This window comes from Lactuca virosa, chromosome 4 (genome assembly GCF_052849685.1).
Source record: "Lactuca virosa cultivar CGN04683 chromosome 4, Lactuca_virosa_CGN04683_v6, whole genome shotgun sequence".
In the NCBI taxonomy this organism is placed as follows: Eukaryota; Viridiplantae; Streptophyta; class Magnoliopsida; order Asterales; family Asteraceae; genus Lactuca; species Lactuca virosa.
Window position 1 is genome coordinate 87,579,978 of NC_136429.1, and position 23,671 is coordinate 87,603,648.

The following is a 23,671-nucleotide window of genomic DNA, read 5'->3' on the forward strand; positions in this document are numbered from 1 at the left end:
GAATCGGGGAACGCCACCCCGTACGCCGCGCGTATTGGGATTACGCCCGGCGTAAATCCCAGTTTCAGTCCCTTAGCTCTTGAGGTCTTAAACAGTTAAGACTCACGTCCAGGTTTTAGATCTGACCATTTTTAAGCCTCTTAATCCATAAGGTCGATGACTTTAAGCCTTTGCATGGCTGAACAAGTCACTAACACCCAAAATATACCATTTCCTAACACTAGAAAGCCCAATACTCAAGCATGATCTCATATCCACGACCAAGATGGGAACTTTATGGATCTATAACACAAATACCACTGAAATGGGACAGATCTAGGTCCATGGAGCACATTACGCTCATAAAGTCTCCACCTTTGGGACTTTTAACCCTAAAATGGTCCATGAAGCAACAAACCAAATGAAGAGGAAAGTTTTGAACTTTATACCTCCAAATGCAGCTCCTTCCTCTGTAGATCTCAGATCCAAACTTGCACTTCAAACTCTAGTCTCCACAAACTCCTCTCCTTCTTCTTCACTAGCACACCAAGGCACTTTTAGCTCCAAAATCACACACACTCACTAAGAACGATGAAAAGTTCTCTCTTAGGGTTTTACTCACTGCTATGGAGGCTGAGAAATGAGCCTTAGCATCCAATATATAGGGCACAAGTCAGAAATTAGGGTTTGCACCTGGACACATTACGCCCAGTGTAACCCTGAGTACGCCCAGCGTACTCAGGCGAGTCCGCGTCCAAAATAAGCGCATGAGTACGCGCAGCGTACTCTTGAGTACGCCCAGCGTACTCATTTGCTACCAATTCCTCTTAAGGGCTTAACTCGACACTTTGAATAAAAGAAGGGCTAAATAGTTGTACCTGAATTTCGGGATGTTACAATTCTCCCCCACTAGAACCAGACTTCGCCCTCGAAGTCTCATGCTGCAAACAACTCCGGACACTGCTCCCGCATCTCTGACTCTAGCTCCCAAGTCAGCTCGGACCCTCTCCGATGTTGCCACTGGACTTGAACCAGAGGCACCTCCTTGTTCCTCAGAACCTTGATCTTCGGATCCATAATCGCGATTGGCCTCTCAGCATAATTCAGGCTTGCATCCACCTAAATATCCTCCATCGGTACCACTGCTGTCTCGTCGGCAATACACTTCTTCAGTTGAGACACGTGGAAGGTATCATGAATTTGGCTCAGCTCCGCAGGTAGCTCCAACCGATATGCTACTCTGCCCACCCTCGCGGTCACCCTAAACGGACCAATGTACCGGGGCCCTAGCTTGCCCCTCTTCCTGAAACGGATTACTCCCTTCCAAGGAGACACCTTTAGGAGTACGAAGTCTCCCACCTGGAACTCAAGCTCGGATCGTCGCCTATCCGCGTAACTCTTCTGGCGACTCTGAGCTGTCAGCAACCTCTGTCTGACCTGCTGTATCTGCTCTGTCGTTTGAAGCACCATCTCTGTACTACCCATCACACGCTGCCCGACCTCACCCCAGCAAATAGGAGTCCGACACCTCCTTCCATACAACAGCTCAAAGGGTGGCAACCGATGCTCGAATGATGGCTGTTGTTATAGGAAAACTCAGCCAAGGGCAAGTATGTGTCCCAACTCCCTCCGAAATCCAACACACATGCCCGAAGCATGTCCTCGAGCGTCTGAATCGTCCGCTCACTCTGCCCATCTGTCTGGGGGTGGTATGCGGTACTAAAATGTAGCCTCGTACCCAGCTCCTCATGAAACTTCTTCCAGAATCTGGAAGTGAAACGCACATCTCGATCTGAGACGATCGAGATTGGCACTCCATGCCGTGACACCACCTCCCTTACGTACAACTCTGCCAACCTCTCAGCGGAGGAGCTCTCACTGATAGCAAGGAAGTGAGCGCTCTTCGTCAACCTGTCCACAATCACCCAAATTGCATCGACGCCCCTCGCAGTCCTTGGCAATTTGGTGATAAAATCCATGGTAATCTGTTCCCACTTCCACTCGGGAACCTCCAACGGCTGCAACTTACCATGCGGCCTCTGGTGCTCGGCCTTAACCCTGCGACAGGTCAAGCACCTCTCAACAACCCATGCTACATCCCTCTTCATACAGGGCCACCAATAATCTCTTCTCAGGTCCAAATACATCTTAGTGGCCCCGGGATGGATCGAAAACCTCGATCGGTGTGCCTCCTCCATCAATATGGTATGTGCCCCGCCCACAAATGGCACCCAGATCCGACCCTGGAAGGTCATAAGCCCTCTCCTATCGGTAACAAACTCTGATACATATCCGATAACCCGCTCTCTCTTGCTGTTCTCCGGTCTCATGGCCTCAGCCTGGGCCCCTCGGATGGTGTCCAACACCGGAGTCATCACTGTCAATCTCATACAAACGTCCCGTATCGGGGCGCTCTCCGCCCTACGACTCAGGGCATCAGCTACAACGTTAGCCTTGCCCGGGTGGTACAGGATCTCACAATCGTAATCCTTTACCACGTCCAACCATCTCCTCTGGCGCATATTCAGGTTGGGTTGATCCATCAAGTACTTCAAGCTCTTGTGGTCCGTGTATATGGTACACCGAACCCCATACAGATAGTGACGCCAGATCTTGAGGGCGAACACTACAGCCCCCAACTCCAGATCGTGGGTGGGATACCTCGTCTCGTGAGGCTTCAGCTGCCTCGATGCGTATGCTATCACATGCCCTCTCTGCATCAGCACCGCTCCCAGCCCCGATATCGATGCGTCACAATACACCACAAAGTCCTCCATCCCCTCCGGAAGGGCTAACACTGGGGCTTCGCACAGTCTCTGGCGAAGTGTCTCGAAGGAGGCCTGCTGCTCTGGTCCCCATGAAAAAGCAACACCCTTCCGGGTCAACCTGGTGAGTGGCACGGCGATCTTGGAGAAATCCCTGATAAATCTCCGATAATAGCCAGCCAACCCTAAGAAACTCCTGATCTCGGTGGGGGATCTCGGCACCTCCCAACTTATAACCGCCTCAATCTTGGCCGGGTCGACCAATATCCCATTCTGGTTAACGAGGTGCCCTAGGAACTGGACCTCTCGTAACCAGAAATCACACTTAGAGAATTTGGCATAAAGCCTCTCCGATCTCAAAACTCCAAGTAACTCTCTCAAATGCTCCTCATGCTGCTCTCTGGATCTCGAATACACCAGTATATCATCGATGAACACGATCACCGAACGGTCCAACATCGGTCTGCATACTCTGTTCATGAGATCCATGAACGCCGCCGGTGCATTGGTGAGCCCGAAAGGCATCACCACGAACTCGTAATGCCCGTAACGAGTCCTGAACGCTGTCTTCTGGATATCCTCATCTCGTACTCTCATCTGATGATATCCAGACCTCAAGTCGATCTTGGAAAACCAAGACGCTCCATGCAACTGATCGAATAAATCGTCGATCCTCGGTAAGGGGTAACGGTTCTTGACCGTCAGTTTGTTCAGCTCCCGGTAATCAATGCACATCCGGTGTGAACCATCCTTTTTCTTGACAAAAAGGATCGGCGCTCCCCACGGCGAGCTACTCGGCCGTATAAACCCCTTCCCCAGCAGCTCCTGCAGCTGCGAGGATAACTCCTGCATCTCTGGTGGCGCAAGGCGATAGGGCGCCTTGGCGATAGGCGCTGCCCCCGGAACCAAATCAATACGGAACTCTACCTGCCTCTCGGGAGGCACACCCGGCAACTCCTCGGGGAAAACATCCGGGAACTCACGCACTATCGGGACCTCATCGACCGACCTCGGTCTCTCTGCATCTACTCTCGTATCCACCACATAAGCCACAAACCCACTACAGCCCTGCTGTAGACTCTGCCTCGCTCTAGCGGCCGAACAAAATGCTGAGCCAGAACGGGTACCCTCGTCGTACACCGTAAGTACTCCCCCACTGGGGTCTCGTATCGTCACCAACTGTCGCTCGCAGTCTATCACAGCTCCGAAACGGCTCAACCAATCCATGCCCACTATGACACATACGTCCCCCATAGCAATCGGGACCAGATCTATCGGAAACTCGACACCGAAGATCTCGAGTACACATCCTCGAATCACATCAGTAGCATACACCATTCGCTCGTCAGCTATGGAAACTCGTAGAGGTCGACTCAACGCCTCACGCTGGTTACTGATGTGCTGACTAAACGCTAGTGACACAAAAGACCGACTCGCACCCGAGTCAAATAACACCAAGGCAGGTACAGAACACACAAGAAATGTACCTACGCATATCACAATATAAGCATAACACTACAAACTCAAAATAAACAGAGGAAAGAATACATACCAGCTACCACATCGGGTGCTGCGCGGACCTCCTCCGTTGTCAACTGGAAGGCTCTCCCGCGAGCCTTCGGTGCCTCAGCCTTCGCCGGCCGACTCTCTGTAGCTCGAACAGCAGCAGGAGCAGATCCCTGAGAAGCTCCCTGAGCTGACCCTCGTAACTGTGGACACTCGGCCTTCCGGTGTCCGGTCTGGTTGCAGTGAAAACAGACTGCAAACCCCTTGGGGCAATCCTTGGCCATATGCCCCTCCTTGCCACATTTGTAGCAAGACCCTGCTCTGCACACTCCATCATGACTCTTGCCGCACTTGCCACAAGTGCGGCCCCTCTGGCTCCCTGATCTCGAATCGGCAGGCTTGGCCCGCTTGGCTGCCGGCTGAGACTGTGCCGGTCGCCGATCCCTCCCCTGAGACTCCGCCTCCTCCCTAGCTTGAGTCTCCAGCTCTATCTCCCTCTTCCATGCATTTGCCTGAAGCTCGGCAAATGTCCGGTACGTCGAGTTCGCCACGAACTCTCGTATATCCCTCCTCAAAATGCTCAGATATCGGCTCATACGTGCCTGCTCGGAGGACACGTGCTCTGGGCAGAACATCGCCCGCTCATGGAACATCCTGGTGATCACTGTAACAGACTCTGTACCCTGCTTGAGGGTCAAAAACTCCTGGGCCAAACGCTCCCTCTCCACCTGGGGAACGTACTCTTCTCGGAACATAGCAGTGAACCTCTCCCAGGTCACTGCAACAAGCTCAGTAGGCGAATAGTGCGCCGTCACAAACTTCCACCAGTCCTTCGCTCCCAAGCGAAGCTGGTTTAACGCGAACCGGACTCTCAAATGCTCTGGAGATGAGCAAGTAAAGAAACACCCCTCAATGTCTGATATCCACCTCATCGCTGCAATCGGGTCCTGGGTCCCATCAAACTCCGGTGGTTTTGTGTTGCTGAACTCACGAAACAGCAACGCATCACCACCCTGCGGCCTAGTCGCAGCTATAGCTGCAGTGGCCGCAGCAACCGCAGCCTCAGAAAGAGCAGCGTATCTCTCGTCAAATGTCTCTATCAGTGTGGTCTTGATAGACCCGAACATCTCTGGTATCTCTGCCCTGATGGCCGCAGCCACCTCCTCATGAATGATCCTACGGATCTCCTCATCACTAGTACCGCTGCTCTCTGGTGTGTGGCGTGTCCCAACCATGATGTCTCTGAAATACAACATAATAAATATCAGGGACTCGCTCGAGTATACTCGCACTCGATAACTCCACCCTACTTGCTCCTTAGTACCCAATGGATTCTTACTTAGGGTGCGCACTGCTCCGGTGTCTTCAGTAGTACGGGCCCTATACTACAGTCCACACCGCATCAGCATCCACTCTAAGTCCTCCTCCTTGGATCCCAAGTCCCAAGTACTCTACTCTCTTTAACCATATGCTACTCACTAGCAGCTCTCTCATAAACTCCTCGCTGCTATCTAAACACTCTCAAGTATCCCTAGTAGCAAAACTCCTAGACTAAGGCATCACATATCAGGCCACTCTAGTCCTAATAAGAATACCTAGTCTACTCTAGCATGCATAGCATAACTCATCAATATCATAACATAATATATCTCATAACACTAATTACAAGGGTATTTTGGGAAATCACCGTTCGGGCGTTGGCTGATCGTACACACGGCTCTGCTCTGTTTGTCTCAAAACTCTTTTTACTCTTTAAAAAAGTTTTTAGTCATCAAAATTTCTCTCAAATCCTCAGTTTGAGTTCAGATACGCCCGAAGATGAATCCGAATCCCTCAAACCAAGGCTCTGATACCAACTTGTAACACCCAAATTTTCAAAACAATTTTTCACATTTTATAAAACACATTTTCATTCATAATCGTTATAAAAACACCATTGGATCACATAGTCAATCATAACATCATATCCCAAGATCATAATAAAAATCTCCCCGTGTGTGTACTGATCAAGCCGGCGCCTTCCCGCGATCCTCGCTGGTACCTGAGACACATAGCACAACACTGTAAGCATAAATGCTTAGTGAGTTCCCCAAAATACCACACACAACACATATTAGCCACTCAAGGCTATAACTATGATGACCCTCTGGTCAAGGTGTCTCTGTGGGACCCTCCAGTCCCATAACTCTGTGGGCCCTCTAGCCCTAACTCTGTGGGCCCTCTGGCCCTAACTCTGTGGACCTTCCGGTCCTAACTCTGAAAACTCTGTAACATACATAGCATATAACACATAGAAATCACATCATGCAAAAGCATACAGCATACTCTGTCTCATAGCTCTAATTACCACTCTAGGTAAAGTATAGTGAGAAGACTCACCTCGGGTAACTCGGTAAAGCTCGAACTCTGTAAAATCAGGTCTAGCCTCCGCCTAATCATGTAAAATAAATACTCTCAATCAATACATCTCTCAAGGCTAGACTATTCCTCCTCTTAGTACTCTCAGAAGGGTAAAAGACCATTTTACCCCTCTCATAACTCAAAGGCCCCACTATAGACCAAACCCTAAAAGTCAACCAAAAGTCAACCCTCCGGGTTACGCTGCGCGTACCAGATGTGTACGCTGGGCGTACCCGGCAGTCTCTTAGAATCGGGGAACGCCACCCCGTACGCCGCGCGTATTGGGATTACGCCCGGCGTAAATCCCAGTTTCAGTCCCTTAGCTCTTGAGGTCTTAAACAGTTAAGACTCACGTCCAGCTTTTAGATCTGACCATTTTTAAGCCTCTTAATCCATAAGGTCGATGACTTTAAGCCTTTGCATGGCTGAACAAGTCACTAACACCCAAAATATACCATTTCCTAACACTAGAAAGCCCAATACTCAAGCATGATCTCATATCCACGACCAAGATGGGAACTTTATGGATCTATAACACAAATACCACTGAAATGGGACAGATCTAGGTCCATGGAGCACATTACGCTCATAAAGTCTCCACCTTTGGGACTTTTAACCCTAAAATGGTCCATGAAGCAACAAACCAAATGAAGAGGAAAGTTTTGAACTTTATACCTCCAAATGCAGCTCCTTCCTCTGTAGATCTCAGATCCAAACTTGCACTTCAAACTCTAGTCTCCACAAACTCCTCTCCTTCTTCTTCACTAGCACACCAAGGCACTTTTAGCTCCAAAATCACACACACTCACTAAGAACGATGAAAAGTTCTCTCTTAGGGTTTTACTCACTGCTATGGAGGCTGAGAAATGAGCCTTAGCATCCAATATATAGGGCACAAGTCAGAAATTAGGGTTTGCACCTGGACACATTACGCCCAGCGTAACCCTGAGTACGTCCAGCGTACTCAGGCGAGTCCGCGTCCAAAATAAGCGCATGAGTACGCGCAACATACTCTTGAGTACGCCCAGCGTACTCATTTGCTACCAATTCCTCTTAAGGGCTTAACTCGACACTTTGAATAAAAGAAGGGCTAAATAGTTGTACCTGAATTTCGGGATGTTACACTTGGGATAGTAGAGACATTGGAACAGATTCCATCTGCGTGAGTGATAGAACCAGAGGAGAGTACTTGAGACATTCGACAACTTGGAGCATGTACGAATCATACAAAAAGGGGTTCAGTTGAATGATCATGTTCTGATTAGGTTTGATCACAAGCAATGACGATGAAGCAGTTTGATCTTGAACAGATGATGAGTCCGCCATTGTTGATGTAAGGAAGAAGATGAACAGTTGCTTATCGCCTTGTGTATCTGAGAGAGTTTGAAGAAGGTAAGAAGGTACAATTTGTGCGAGAAACCCTTTATATACCGTTTCCAGGAGAGAGAAAGAATCTTCGTGATGATGATACGATCACTGAAACGTCACCTGAAAAAGCGCGATCTGACAACTTGGTTTCCCCAGATAGATGTCATCAAGCGTGGGTTTAGGAACCGTTCAAATTCACGCGCCCAAAATCTTATCCACATATCGTCTTTTCAAATTCACTTTTGCTCCAGATGTTAAAATAACCAATGTCACGCCAAAAATAAACTTTAAACGAGCCATAAGGAACATCAATCAGAATTATGGAAAATCACAAAGTATTTTCGTGTAAAAGTGTGCGAAAGATAAAGAAATAAAGCAAAACGTGTATAGGATGTGAGTGATGTCTGTAAGAAGACATAAAGTAGATGATTCCGGGCAAGAATCGCTTCCTTCAAAGTCAAGAGAGACTTGAAGTGTTTGCTTGGTTCCCCGAGAAAATACGATCGAGTGTTTGTAAAGAAACACCGAACGACTTCTTTTAAATAATAGTCTAAAGGGTGGCTTATCTTCAACCGAACATCGATTCTTAACATAAGACCGAACGTTGGATGAAGTACTTGTGAGACTGATGTGGTCTGTTGAACAAGTAGGTTGGATATCATTTGTTGTGACTAAAGATGTTATAAAAATCTCAAAAACAAAAACAAACTGGATCTTTTTGGGAAGAAATGCCTTGGTGTTAGACAATTTCATAAAAGACCACTCAAAAATAAAATGAGATTTCGTTAGGTAACAAGTAAGATCTTGAATATAAATATTCACCGTCAATTCATTGTTGGTGTTGGATTTTGGGTCTCACTTAGCACGTGGTGTACGCATCTAAGATCATAAACACATATTTTATGCAACCATAAACCTCAGTGGTAATATCTGAGAGTCTCAAGGGTTACCATGTGGAAACGAAAGTTGATGGAGAATGTAAAGGAGGTGGTTAAGGAACCGAAAGTACCTCTACTGTATAAACGTGACAAAGCAGAAAACTCTTAACTCATTTGAGAAGAGTAAGGTAGCTCTTGACTTGAGTGGATTTATCAGCCTGATTGGGAAGAAACGATAGGTATAGATCGATTCATTAAGGCCTTGCTCCTAGTCTTAGAGGCTTCGGTCTACATGCAGCAACATGCTTCTAGGGACACTTAACTAGTTCATATTAACAGAATCATACCTGCCCTGGCTCCAAATTTTGTTGCAATGAAGTACTCGATACCTAGTAAAGAGAACAAGCAAACAAACAAACCACACAAACAAAACAAAAAAAACAAAAAAAAAATAATTAAGAGACAAATAAAAAATCTTTTGGAAAAATATTTTTGGATTTTTGAAGTTTCTGAAAAATAATAAAAACAGAAAAAAAGATTTGGATTTTTGAATTTTCTAAAAAATAATAAAAACAGAAAAAGAAAAGAAAAAAATATCTTTGATTTTTGAATTTTCTGAAAAATAATAAAAACAAAAAGAAATTATCACCAAACACTCTTAAAAAAATAAAAGAGAAAATAGAGTAAGAAATAGACTTAAAAATAAGTTTACAAAATATACAGCCGAAACCAAACCTTAAAAGAATGAAGCGAAATAAGCCGAGCGTTCGGTTCGTTTCGGTTCCCTAAAATTCCGGAGCCGAAATAGACCGAGCGTTCGGTTCATTTCGGTTCCCGAAAAATCCGGAACCGAAATAGACCAAGCGTTCGCTCTATTTCGCTTGTCTAATTTTTAGAGAGAGGTTTAAGGGTTCGGTACCGACTCTGCTTCCATCATTCCCAAACCTTGTAAAATTTTATTGAAGCTTGCTTCTGGTAAGGCTTTAGTGAAGATATCAGCTAGTTGATCAGAGGACCGAACGAAATGTACTTCCACGTTCCCATCTTCTACATGGTCCTTGATGAAATGGTATCTTAGTGCAATATGCTTTGTCTTTGAGTGTTGCACTGGATTGTGACATATTCTTATCGCGCTTTCAGAGTCACAATAGAGGGGTATTTTCTTCATACTCAGTCCGTAGTCTCTTAGTTGACTTTGTATCCATATCACTTGTGAGGTACAGGATGTTGCAGCTATATACTCAGCTTCGGCTGTTGAAAGAGACACACATGTTTGTTTCTTGGACTGCCAGCTAACTAGTTTACCATCAAGGAATTGGCATCCTCCAGTTGTGCTCTTTCGGTCCAGACCACATCCTCCAAGATCGGCGTCAGAAAAGGCTTGAACAAAGAATCCGGATCTAGCAGGATACCAAAGACCGAGAGAAGAGGTTCGCTTCAGATAACGAAAAATGTTTTTCACTGCCACCATGTGAGGTTCTCTTGGATTTGCTTGAAACCTGGCATAATAACAAACAGAAAACATAATGTCCGGTCTACTAGCTGTTAGATACATAAGAGACCCTATCATGTGACGATAGAGTGTGACGTCAACAGCAGGTTTTTCCAGAGACGGTGTTAATTTTGTGCCAAACGCCATGGGAACCTTCACCTTTGAATCTCCCGTCATACCGAACTTCGTCAGCAAGTTTTTTGTGTAAGCCTCCTGGTTGATAAAAATGCCTTCTGGACCCTGTCTTATATTCAAACCAAGGAAAAAATTAATCGGACCCATTGCGCTCATTTCAAATTTAGTCTCCATCAACTTCCTGAACTCAGTCGTTAAGCTAGGATTCGTGGAGCCGAAGATGATGTCATCGACATAAATCTGAACTATCATTAGATGTTCGCCTTCTTTCTTTCGGAAGAAGGTTGGGTCAACCGAACCTTGCTTGAATTTCGACATTTTAAGAAAGCGAGTTAAAGTTTCATACCAGGCCCTCGGTGCTTGCTTCAGACCATATACAACTTTATCTAACACATAGCAGTGATCAGGGTATCTCTCGTTCACGAACCCAGGTGGTTGCTCAACATACACCGTTTCTTCTAGTTCTCCATTCAAGAAAGCACATTTCACATCCATTTGGAAAACTTTGAAGTTTTTATGAGCAACATATGCCAGAAAGATTCTAACTGATTCCAACCTTGCTACAGGAGCGAAGGTTTCCTCATAATCTATCCCTTCTTCTTGGCAATATCCCTTCACCACCAACCGAGCCTTATTGCGTATGACGTTGCCCTCTTTGTCCAACTTATTCCTGAAGACCCATTTTAAGCCGACCAATGAAGCATCCTTTGGAGTGGGAATCAGTCTCCAAACTCGATTACGTTCAAATTCATGGAGTTCATCTTGCATAGCTTGTACCCAATCAGCGTGATCAAGTGCAGCATTAACCCTCCGGTTCGATTTTGGAGACAAACGAATTAAACATACAGAATTCAACATTAGAGAATAATGCAGTTTGTTTCGCTTTCAATTGAGAACGTGTGAGAACTCGCTCAGATGATTCACCAATAATTTGTGCTTTGGGATGATCCTTAGTCCATTTCGTTAGAGGAGGGTAATTAGGGTCATAGGCTGGATCCAACTCTGCATTTACTTCTTCTTCAAGTTCTGATTGATCACCTTCGTCATTTGTATTCTCATTCTCCCCCTCAAATGGCGAAGCGTATCCCTTGTCAGGTTTAGAATTCTCCTCCTCTGTTAGAGTTGGATTCTCCCCATCGATTGGACTATCATTGGTTGGGATTGGAGTTGGATTCTCCCCCTCGACTGGACTATCGGTTGTTTTTGGTACATATGAACCCTCCCCCTTAAACGTTGAGCTGTTTTTTGAGGGTCAGTTGAGGGTTGACCACCAGTCGGTTTAGGAGGTTCATTTTCCATTTCTTTTGCAGCTTCATCAATGATCTTTTTCAGATTGTCGATTTTGTTGTCTGGTGCTTTCGCCTCTGAGTGTACATCCTTCTCTGGTTCATCAAATAGCCTTATGTACTCTTCAAACAAGTTGGAAATGGGAAGCGAGACTTGTCCTGATTCAGGAAATATTTCCCCCAAGGCACTTTCACTTCTTTGAACTTTCTTCATGTAGTCGTCATCAAAGGTTACATAGTATGTTTCTTCAATACGTTTGGAGCGTTTGTTCAAAACTCTGTATGCCTTTGAAGTGAGTGAATAACCAAGAAAAATTCCCTCATCGGCTTTGACGTCAAACTTGTTTCGGTTTTCTTTGGAATTGAAAATGAAGCACCTTGAACCGAATACGTGGAAAAACTTAACATTGGGCTTTCGATTGTTCAGAATCTCATACGGAGTGATGAAGAATCGTTTGTTAAGTAACGATCGGTTCTGAGTATAGCACGCTGTTGCAACTGCATCAGCCCAGAAGTATAGCGGAAGAGAAGCGAAACTTAGCATGGTTCGGGCTGCCTCACATAAAGAACAGTTTCGTCTTTCAACAATTCCATTCTGTTGTGGTGTATAGGGGGCCGATAAGCTGTGAGTTATCCCCTTTTCAGCCAGAAAATCCTCAAAATCTTTATTCTTGAATTCAAGCCCATTGTCGCTTCTAATATTTCTCACCAGCTTTCGCAGCTGCACTTCCACTTGCTTGATGAACGTCTTCAACTTGGGAGTCGCATCTGATTTCTGTTTAAGAAAGAAAACCCAGGTGAAGCGTGAAAAATCATCTACTATGACAAGAATGAACTTACTACCACCGAAGCTTTCGATAGCCGAAGGTCCACATAAGTCAATATGCAGAAGTTCAAGAGCTTCAACAATCTTTGTATTGATACGTGTAGGATGGCTATTTCTGCTTTGTTTGCCCATCTCACATGCTGCACATAGGTGTTCCTTATCAAACTTGAGAATAGGAAGGCCTCGAACATGATCACCAAGCACCAACTTATTAATGTCTTTGAAGTTCAGGTGCGATAGACGTCGATGCCATAACCAGCTTTCATCAATATTTTCCTTTGACAGCAGGCATATTGCTGGTTTTCCTCGAATTGGGTTGAGATTTAAAGGATACATCTCTCCCTTGCGTTCAGACTTCAACAGAACTCTTTTGGATTGCTTCTCAATTATTTCTGATCCCTCATCATCGAATGAAACCTTCAAACCAGTTCCCACAACTAATTGAGATACACTGATGAGGTTGTGCTGCAACCCTTCCACATAAGCCACTTTTCGAATCGTGAAGTCTCCGTTGGTTATCATTCCATATCCTTTGATTGTGCCAAAAGAGTTATTTCCATACTTCACACATCCACCATCCTTAAGGGACCAAAACTCCCTCAGCTCTTCCTTCCTTCCTGTCATGTGACGCGAGCAACCACTGTCTATGTACCATTCGTCATCGAACTGCTCGTCACTTATAACCTGCAAATTCAAGAAGATTTAGGAACCCAAAGTTTCTTGGGCCTAGGTGAGTCTTTTACAGAAAAAGGAATAGCAATAGAAATATCAACCATATAAGTTCTTTTTATTAGAGTGGTTTCATTCTTTCTTTTGATTGTATACACCTTGATTTTGTTTTTATCTTGTTTAGATTTTGGTGTTTCAGATGGTTTGTTGTTAGATGGTTTTGGAATAAACTTGTGAGTCCTAGGGTTAGCTGACTTTTTCTTATTATTGATATCAGAACCTGAATCAAGCTTTCCCTTTCCTTTCATGTCCTTTACTGAATTTGGCTTTTGGTAGTAAGAAGGACCGAAGCTTGACTTTCGGTTGTTAGCCTCGACGGTGTAACCGAAACTGGATGTTCGGTTCACGGCTCTGGTGTTGGAACCGAAATTGGATGTTCGGCTCTTAGTATTGGACTAAAAGGAGCTTGGGCTAAAACTTTCCTTTCGGTTTGGCTTGTCATTTTTCTTGACGTTTGTCTCTTTCTTGGAAGGAACGTAGTTAGGATTTGAGACTGCCAATACCGTTTTCGCTCATTCAGATTCTTCATATACCTCTGATTTCTTTGGCGTTTCTGTTCCGCCAGCTGATTTTGAGATTTATGAATATTGAAGCTTGATTTTGGCTTCTCCTTTTGAGCTTCGGATGTCTTGGAAGGTACAATAGATGCCTTCTTTGGTTCTTCTGGTATCTCCTTTGTTCCACTCGTGCTTGGTTTGTCAAAACTTGAGGGTTTGTTGATGGGTTCTGCAACATATCTACCTCTTACCCTCCATGAGGTTTGCTCAGATAAGCCGACGGTTTCGTCTGCATTATCGATAGGAGCGGACCAGAAATAATCGTCGCACCCTTCAGAATTGTCTTTGTCTACCAAGATTTTCAATTCTGCTGTTTGTTTTTCAGTGACCCCTGTAACAACATATACTTGATTTGGCACTGTTTGAACTTTCTGATAGACCATTGCTTTCTCTTTGAGTTTCTGTGGCTTGTCCTTTGACAGGCGAGCGTATTCAACCGATTTTTCAGATATGAGGGGTTTTTCATTCATAGTTTCGCTCTTCATAAATTCAGAGCAATCAACCACATCATCTACCGAAATTTCGCTCATCTCACTTTCCTCATCAAATTCAGACGTGTTTTCTATATTCATTTTATGTTCTGAAATTAATTTGGCGTTAGACGAGTCAAATGATTGAATGGTCTCAGACTTAATTTTCAACCTATCATTTTCATCTAAAAGATTTTTGAGCATACACTTATGTTCCTTAGAGTCAATGAAGGTTTCTATCTTGTCTAGTCCGATTTTATAAGTGATGGATGTCTCTTCTGAGGACATTATTGATTCACATTCAGCGATGACCTCATCCTCCTAAAATTCAAGGAAGGGTAAGATCATATTATGAATCTTGTTCCCTATTTCACAATTTAAGTGCAACTGAGCAATATTTGTATATAAGCGTTTAGCAATTAAGCAAAAAACATTCCGTTGTTTCAAAAACTTTAAATTGTCTCGTTGCAAATAAATAATTTCATCCCTAGCCCTATTTAACTCCGTCTCCTTCAGCTCAATCCACATCCTTCTCTCCTCACTCTTCGAAGACACCCTGCTGAGTTGGTCAGTTAGGTTAGAGTTCGCTAAGCGAGTTTGCATGAGACTACCACTTAAGTTAGAAAATTTAAATTTTAATTCATTTAATTCTTCTTCATAATTTGCAACTGGAACTTTAAGTGATTCAAGGATGGATTGTACCTTTTTGATCAACCGATCAAAGTCGTTGATCTTCTCACTCACGGGCTTGGCTGCAAAGCACTTGTCTTCAGTCAGGTTCGGCTCCTTAACTCACCTTCGGTTGGTCTACCAGTTGTAACCATCAAACATTTTCCAGCTGAACCAGTATCCCTCGCCACATAAGCTCTTCCATGTGTGGGTTTTCTCACTTCTTCATCCTCAGAATCGGTTGACCAGACTTCAACGCCACCGAACTCATCTTCATCCACATTTTCCTGCACAATCAAGGCATTCATTGAACTGTTAGTTGCCTTTTTTTCTTGATTTCTTCCAAATTTCGCATGTAATACGCCTCATCATCTTCACCATCCCTTTTCTCAGCCATCTTTCTCAACATGCAATCTTTGGCAAAGTGGTTCTTGCCATGACAGTAATTGCAGTCGAACCCAGAGTCTCCTGTAAGCTTGCTTTCCTTCTTTTCGTTATCCTTTTGAGAGTATTGTTCGTTTCTTCTTTCACCTTCTCAGAACTGTAACTTCCTTGCCAGTTTCTGTTTTTATTGACAGGGAACTTCTTTCGTGCAAACTTCTTTGGGTTGGTGACCATCATTGCATATTCTTCTCCTGTAAGGTCACACTCAGACATATCTGACTCCTCCTCTTCTTCTGCAACACTTTTGCCTTTTGAGACAAGGGCCAACGATCCCACACCCGAAACTATCTTCGCCTCCTTGGTTACCACACTCTCATGGGATTTAAGTATACCCACCAGTTTCGCTAGTGGGTATGATTTAAATTGTTCGTGAGCTTTCACTGTTGAAACCACTGCCATCCATTCTGGTCTTAGACCATTCATGAAGGTTACCTTTTGCTCGATCAATTTTCTTTCTATACCATGCTTGATCATCTTGCTAAGGAGATGATTGAAGCGATCGAAGGTTTGTATCAGTTTCTCTTCAGGTTTCTGTTCGAAAACTCCAAATTCTGATAGCAACAAGGTTTGAATAGAGTGTTCTAGATCCTCATCGGTTGAGTAAAGTTCCTTCAACCTATCCTAGATTTCTTTAGCCGTCGTGCATGAACCAACTAACCAAAAAGTGTCAGATTGCAGTGCGAATCTGATCATTCTCATGGCTTTCACATTACATAGCAACTTGTCCTTTTCACCCTGTGGCATCTTATCTATGTCCGCCACAAGCTTATTATATTCTTTTTGAGTCTTCACTGTCGTGTTCGTTCCAGAGTGAACAAACGGCCCAAGTGTGATTGCTTCCCAGATGAGATAACCATTATCTTCAGAACCAACTACGTAATCTTCAAAGTGATGCGCCCACACTTCATAGTCTTGAGTGTAAAGAATGGGAACCCTTGTAGTGGATCCAATGCTGTTGGAGATGTTGATGGGATTAATTTGAGAATCGTCGTGAGACATGGTGAGCCTTTCCTTAGAACTGCTAGAATCAGACCTGTAAACCTGAGATTAGGGTTTTATCAAACACAAGAGTTACCGTCAACAAGAAGAAGACGACTTCTTTATATTCGATAAAAGCGGAAACCCTAAAGAATTCTTTAAACAGAAGGAATGTGTATTGATCACACAGTCTCCTGCTCTGATACCAATTGTTAGAACAAAGTTCTTGTAGGATCGATAGATTCTAAGCAGAAAACAATAAATGACGTAATGAAGAACTCAAGAATGCTTTAACTGATGTCGAATGATTAAGCTTTAACACCTCAGAAGAGCTCGATTAAGAACTTCGACTGTAGAGGTGTTTAGGGTTACAAAAGCAATAATGATAATAATGACTCTCGTATCTATGGCATTCATGCATGCACTATTTATAGCTAAACCATACTTAATAATCACGGATGGACAGGCCCAATCCGGATATACAATCTAAGCCCATGACGCAACACAAAATACTCAACAAAAATATTTGGGAAAATTAGATTATTTTTTAGGTATTGAAGTTGTGGATGTTCCAAATGGTATTTGTTTGTCTCAAAGGAAATATTGCCCGGAGCTACTTCATGGTTTTGGTATGCGAGGTTGCAAACCTGTTAAGACTCCTCTTGAGTCAAATATTGTATTTATATTTGATACTAACAATGATGTTTTATTGGAGAATATAACCGATTTTCAGAAACTTGTTGGAAAACTTATTTACCTTACTATTACTAGACCAAATATTGCATATTCTGTTCAAGTCTTAAGCCAGTGTATGCATAAACCCACTAAATCTCATCTTCAAGTTGCAATGAGGTTGTTAAGGTATCTTAAACTCAACCCTGGTAAAGGTGTTAGTTATTTGAAGTCTCAGTTTGATTCTCTTTTGTTAAAAGGTTATTCAGATGCTGATTGGGCTAAGAGACTTTTCTCTAGAAAGTCTGTTACTGGTTATGTGGTTTATTTTGGTGATCCTCCTATTTCTTGGAGAAGCAAGAAGCAATCTACTATATCTCGTTCGTCCACAGAGTCTGAATATCGGGTTTTGGATTCATTATCTTGTGAATTAACTTGGGTTTTGAAAATTTTATATGATATTAGTTTTAAGAGTCTTGTTCTAGTAAATATATTTTGTGACAATGATTCAACCATTAAATTAGCTATGAATCCTGTTTTTCATGATAAAACCAAACATTTCAAAATTGATGTCCATTTTATAAGAGAAAAAGTTATAAAAAGGAGTTGTTAAATTGATTAAGATTAGTTCTTCTAATCAAGTTGCAGATATATTCACTAAATCTCTTATGTCTTCACAACATGGGATTCTTAGTAATAAACTGTGTTTGTTTGATCCCTTTTCTTCTAAATAATTGTTTTCAAAATGGTTAGTTTGAGGGGGTTGTTAAAATAAATAATATTTTCATAATACACAAACTAACATTTGGTTATCATTTAATATTTGGATGTATTTTGTAGTATTTGTGGTTAAAGGGTTTTGTAGTTTATTTATGAAATGTTAAGGGGGCTGGATGTGTATATCTCAAGTTCATCTAGGTTTACACGCGAATCTTAGGATCCGGTGTGACTCGGGTACTTAAGGCTTGGCCGACTGATGGTGGGTCATTATTCACTCGATTAGTTTCACTTTCACTGTCGTTCATTCTCGTTCTCTCTCAGTTCACGTATACAGATTAGGGTTTTTTCTAGGGTTTGTAACAAGCTTTCGTCTGTTCTTGTAGATTATGACTCTGCCTTAATCTCGTTGGGTTTGTGTGTTAGGAACGATGACAAACAATTAAATAGAAACTTAAATGTTTAGTTACTAGAATTAACATTTCATACAGTTTAATATCCTCACTAATAAATCAAATCTTTTTGCCACATGTCCGCTTCTCCTTCACTTGGACACATGACATTTTCTAAAATTTTTGAATTTTTTATTTTCCACTTGTCATTTTATTGTATTTTTCATTTTATTAAATTAAAATTCCACATTTAATATGTAAGGTAATATATATGTAAGGTATTTATTAGAAAAGCTTTATATATTTATGTATTCAATGTGTTAAAGTCTCATTAATTTTAATAATTTAATTTTTTTTCATTTTTCTTATAAATTCAAACTTCTCAAATTGTTAAAATTTCATATTTATTTATTTTTTTAAATAAACTCATGTAATACATGAGTCTCACACCTAGTATTCTAATAAATAAAAGTTTTTTTTTGACACATGTCACACACTTATTCAATTTGCCAAATGTCATTTTGTGGTTATTTTAAATTAATTTTTTTTCACATTTCATTTATGATTTTTAATATTTTATTAAATTCCATATAATATTTTAATGTAATAATTACAATAAATGTAGTAATAAATAGATATCAATTTATTAATGAAGCTACATTTTAATTTCAAAATTCCCAAATATAAGCTCATTAGTTTCTTTTGTTTATTCATTTAAATTATTTGTTTAAATTTAAAAGATAAGAAATTCAATAATAGTAATTCATTATTTTTCTTATTTTCTTATAAATTCAAAGTTCTCAAATATTTGGACTTTTATATTTAACATTTTTTTTTTAAATTAACTCATGTACTATATAGGTCTCGCAATTAGTATTATAATATAAATTTTAAAAATCCGAGACAACAAAAATTTGTCCACATGGCATCAAAATCTCCATAATTGTCTATGTTACCATTGCTAAACGTGAGGTTGTTTTCAAATAAATGTTTAAAAACCTAAATATACCAGTAATTAAACTAGTAAAAAATGTATAGTCAGACATCAATAGTGAAAAATCTCAGTAACTTATGATTTTTTATATTCATACTACGACGTGTGTATCAACAACTTGAGACATAGATATGTATAAATTTAATCTGTGTTTTGAAATAGACTAGTTCTAATGATTGATTTTCGTTCTTTAAGTATATATTTTCTTTTTATGTAATTTCATATTGTTTAGTTTGGTATTCTTTTATATCTCTTAATAATTATTATAAATTTAAAAGATTTGACAAAGGTTTTTCGTAACACATAAATCTAATAATGATAACGTATCAACACGACCATAATAATGCTTTGAATAACTTTCCGGCGTCAAAATTCACATTGTGAATTGTAAAATATAGACTAAACTGCACAAATGGTCTCTGTAGTTAGCTCAAAATTGTCATTTTGGTCCAAAAAAGTTTGGACTAAAACCAGAGGTCCAAACTTTTCATTTTGTTGTGAGTTTGGTCCAAAACTTTATGAAAATATTTAAAATGACGGAATTGCCCTCACTTTTATATTTTATCTTTTTCTTTTTTATTTATGTATTTATAAGAAAATCAAAAATAAAAATACCACCCACCCCTACTATCTCCCACACCCATAACCACTTTCATCTTCCTATATCCTCCCAATCCCACCGGAACAACCGATCGGAAAAATCAGAATACCGCCGCCACCATAGCCGGGAACCACCATTGTTCATCGGAAACCACTATTACTGCCTGAAATCATCGCCATTTACACCAGATTATGCCAGATCCCACCATCATACCTGTTAGCTCGTCGGATTTGTCTCCGCTGATCGTCGATACATTGTTTTTAAACTGCCAGTCACCTAAAACGACTCTGATGACATAGAAACCATCCGATTCGTCCTTCTCCGGCTCTGAAAACACTTCAACGCAAGAAACCATCAGTCTTCTGTCTCCGACTTGATCTGTCGTCGAACGACCACCGGAGTCGTCACCCCTTTCTCTATTTGTTTTCTCCGATATGATTGGTTTCATGTCTAGATCTGGAGTCCCCGGATTCGTTGCCTTTCGTGGTCGACCTGCAACATCGTCGCCATAAAACCCTATTCTAGCCGCCGCCACCATAAAACCCTAATCAACCGGACCTAATGTTTGTTGCAAGAGGCATAAAAACCCAAGGGTTTTTAGCGCCACTTTCATCAGAGTTGAAGATCTGGTCGACTTACATCATCTCTTTGTCTTCTCCGCCGGAAAATCGAGGGTTTTCTAGCTACTGTCAGTGGTATTAACTGTGCGATGGTGACATTCATATCTCTGATCGACAACGTTGGTGGCGTACATATCTTTGGTCAGCGACGACGGTGGTGGCGTTTATATCTCCGACCGGTGGTGGTGGTGGTATTTCTCTGTGTAAAAATCATGTAGAAGATGGGTATTGTATAGGAGAGAGAGAGAGAGAGAGAGAGAGAGAGAGAGAGAGAGAGAGAGAGAGAGAGACGGGAAGAGGGGAGAGGTGGGGGAGGGATTGTATTTTATTTATTTGTTTTTTAGTTATTGTAATAAAAAGAAAATGAAAAAACAAAATCAAAAGGGCAATTCCGTCATTTTAAATATTTTCATAAAGTTTTGGACCAAATTCGCAACAGAATGAAAAGTTTGGACCTCTGGTGTTAGTCCAAACTTTTTTGGACCAAAGTGGCAATTTTGAGCTAACCACAGGGACCATTTGTGCAGTTTAGTCTAAAATATATCATATAGTACATATTTGAGCTTGGTGAATATGTGACTGTCATGTATCCAAAGTTAAATGTAGAACTTGATAAACTACGTAGTTTCGATAAAAAAAACCAATTAAATCATATCGTGATTATTTAGAATTACTATTTTAATCATTTCTTTTATGATTTTAACAACCATTTAATATTTTTTTTTTATTTGCGAACATTTGCTGCTACGACCTCAAAATCCAATTCAAACTTTTTTGTTATTATTATTTTGTAAAATATAATCTCTTGTATCTTTGGGTATATAAAAGCTATCTACGATTGTTTGTGAACATGGGCTTCCATAATTTCCATTTAATTCATTTTATGTTTCAAAATTGTTAATGCGGTATTGTTGATTTAATTATGAAAACAAATTTCAAAAATAAAAGAAAATATTTGCAATTTGATTTCGTGGATTTTATTTAGGTTGTGTAATGGGTTATTTGAATAAATAAGAAATTAGATGAACAAATGAAGAAAATGAATAGATGGAATGGAAAACGAAGACGCGTACGATCGGAGATTAATTAGGAGAACATGTAAACAAAAAATAATCTTCTAGTATAATAAAAGATTTACTCCAAATCATTTTTGATGTGTTTTATATGCACATTCACTTTTGCTTATGTCTTATATAATTCCGTTGGACTTTACACTTTTATAAGCTAAAAGTTACCCAGCATCTTATTGGGCCATGGTCCAAGTGAAATTGATACGGCCACAGGCCTAGATCCTTTTTAACTTCATTGAGTCATCGTTATTAATTACATTATTTCCGCATTTTGTATACCATACAGTCATAAACATTTTTTTCTTTTTTTTCTTTAACAATTATAGATAGTTTATTGTTATACTTTCTAAAATACATAAGGTAAAAACAAAAAAACAAAAATTCTAAAGTTTTTAATTTGCATAATTCCTCTAAAATTTCTAGATAGCAAGCATTAGGATGCGTTTGGTTGCTAAAAACTGTTTTTATTTTTCTAGAAAACCTTTTCAAAAAAAAGAATTGAGTTTTCATTTCTAGTTTTCAATGAAAGTTTTAGAAGGTACATTTGGTTGAAACGGCGGAGTTTTCATTTTTCATTTTAGATATTAGAAAATTTTGGAAAATGTAAAAATCACTTTCTAATTTACATACAATTCGAAAATAGAAAATTTCATTTTCTTCGATTTTTTTTTTGAAAACTATCAACCAACCGCGTTTTCAAAATTTTCATATTTATTTAAAAATTTTAATTGAAAACATAAAAATCCCCGCAACCAAATACTTCCGCAAATGAAAACTATTAAATATCATATACGATTATAAGATTTTATGTTATAACTAGAGGATGATCCATGTTTCGCATCCGTCAGGAATTTTTTTTTTGGTAGGTTTATTTGCATTAATTCTAAATTCATACCACTTGATTTGAGCCCTCTAATGTAAGTTTTATCAAGAAATCTATTGCTTTCATGCTCATCACCTGTAATTGATAAACATATTATTTGAAAGTTAGGTAGTACAAAAAAAAGGATATCAACATGTTTGTCCTAAATATCTTCCACATAGCCTTTGACATGTTCAGAAGGGGCATGAAACACAATAACAATGGAACCCATTATGCAAAGCATATACACCAGTAGTCCCATTTTCCTTAAATTCTCATTCAGTAAAAAAATGTGCGAAAACAGTAATGCAAAATTATTTGAAAATATAGTTAAGTTACAACAAATACACAACACTTAATTTAATGACTCTCATGTAAAAACCTCCGATAATACTCAATGCTCCTAGTGGAGGCACAAACATTGTTGGAACATAGATCAATAGATGTAAGCTACAAAATTGGCAAATTCTCCAACAACCACTATACATTTCAAGAAAGTTACTTCCGTTGTAGATAAATAATACAGAGAACCAAGTAGTTCATGTTCAATGAATAGTTTCATTTGTGGATAGCCACATGCACACAAACCTGAAACAATGGTGGCATCACATATTTTAATATCAGTTGAATATACAAGTTTGGGCAATAAATGTCCAATAGTTGATCAATTTTTAATTCTATTTATCCGAATAAAAGTTCTCTAGGAAACAAAGTTCAATGATCATTGTTCAAAGTATACAATATATATATATATATATATATATATATATATATATATATATATATATATATATATATATATATATATATATATATATAACCTGACAAAAGGCAATGATTAATTTTGTTCTCAATATACAGAACTTGGAATTTGTTCCTTTATAATTTGCAACACGAGGGGTGAATCATCATGTCTAGGAGATAGTGCCCAGACATGAAAAAATTATGTATAAAAATCAATTCAGCCATTATAAGTAGAAATCAAAATCTTAGATAAAAGAAATCAATCTATAACATGATGCTTCTATGAAAAAGATAAACTAGAGATGTCGATCTGAATATGGCTAAAAGTAATAAAATAAGAACATTGTATTTTGAAAAATATACCCAATTATACTGTAGCATCCTAATTTTGTTTCTTTCTATTGCAACATTGTACTTTGAAAAATATACCCAATTATAGCACTGTAACTTCAATTATTTGTTATTATGAAATTTTCACCAATTATTGCTTTGTTTTATTATTAGCGTTGTTATGTTT

At 40.3% G+C, this 23,671-nt stretch overlaps 1 pseudogene; it reads left to right on the top strand.

The window, feature by feature from the left end:
- The first annotated feature begins 17,113 nt into the window (after positions 1–17,113).
- On the top strand, positions 17,114–17,767 carry LOC145104743 (secreted RxLR effector protein 161 pseudogene; annotated as a pseudogene).
- The last annotated feature ends 5,904 nt before the right edge of the window (positions 17,768–23,671 follow it).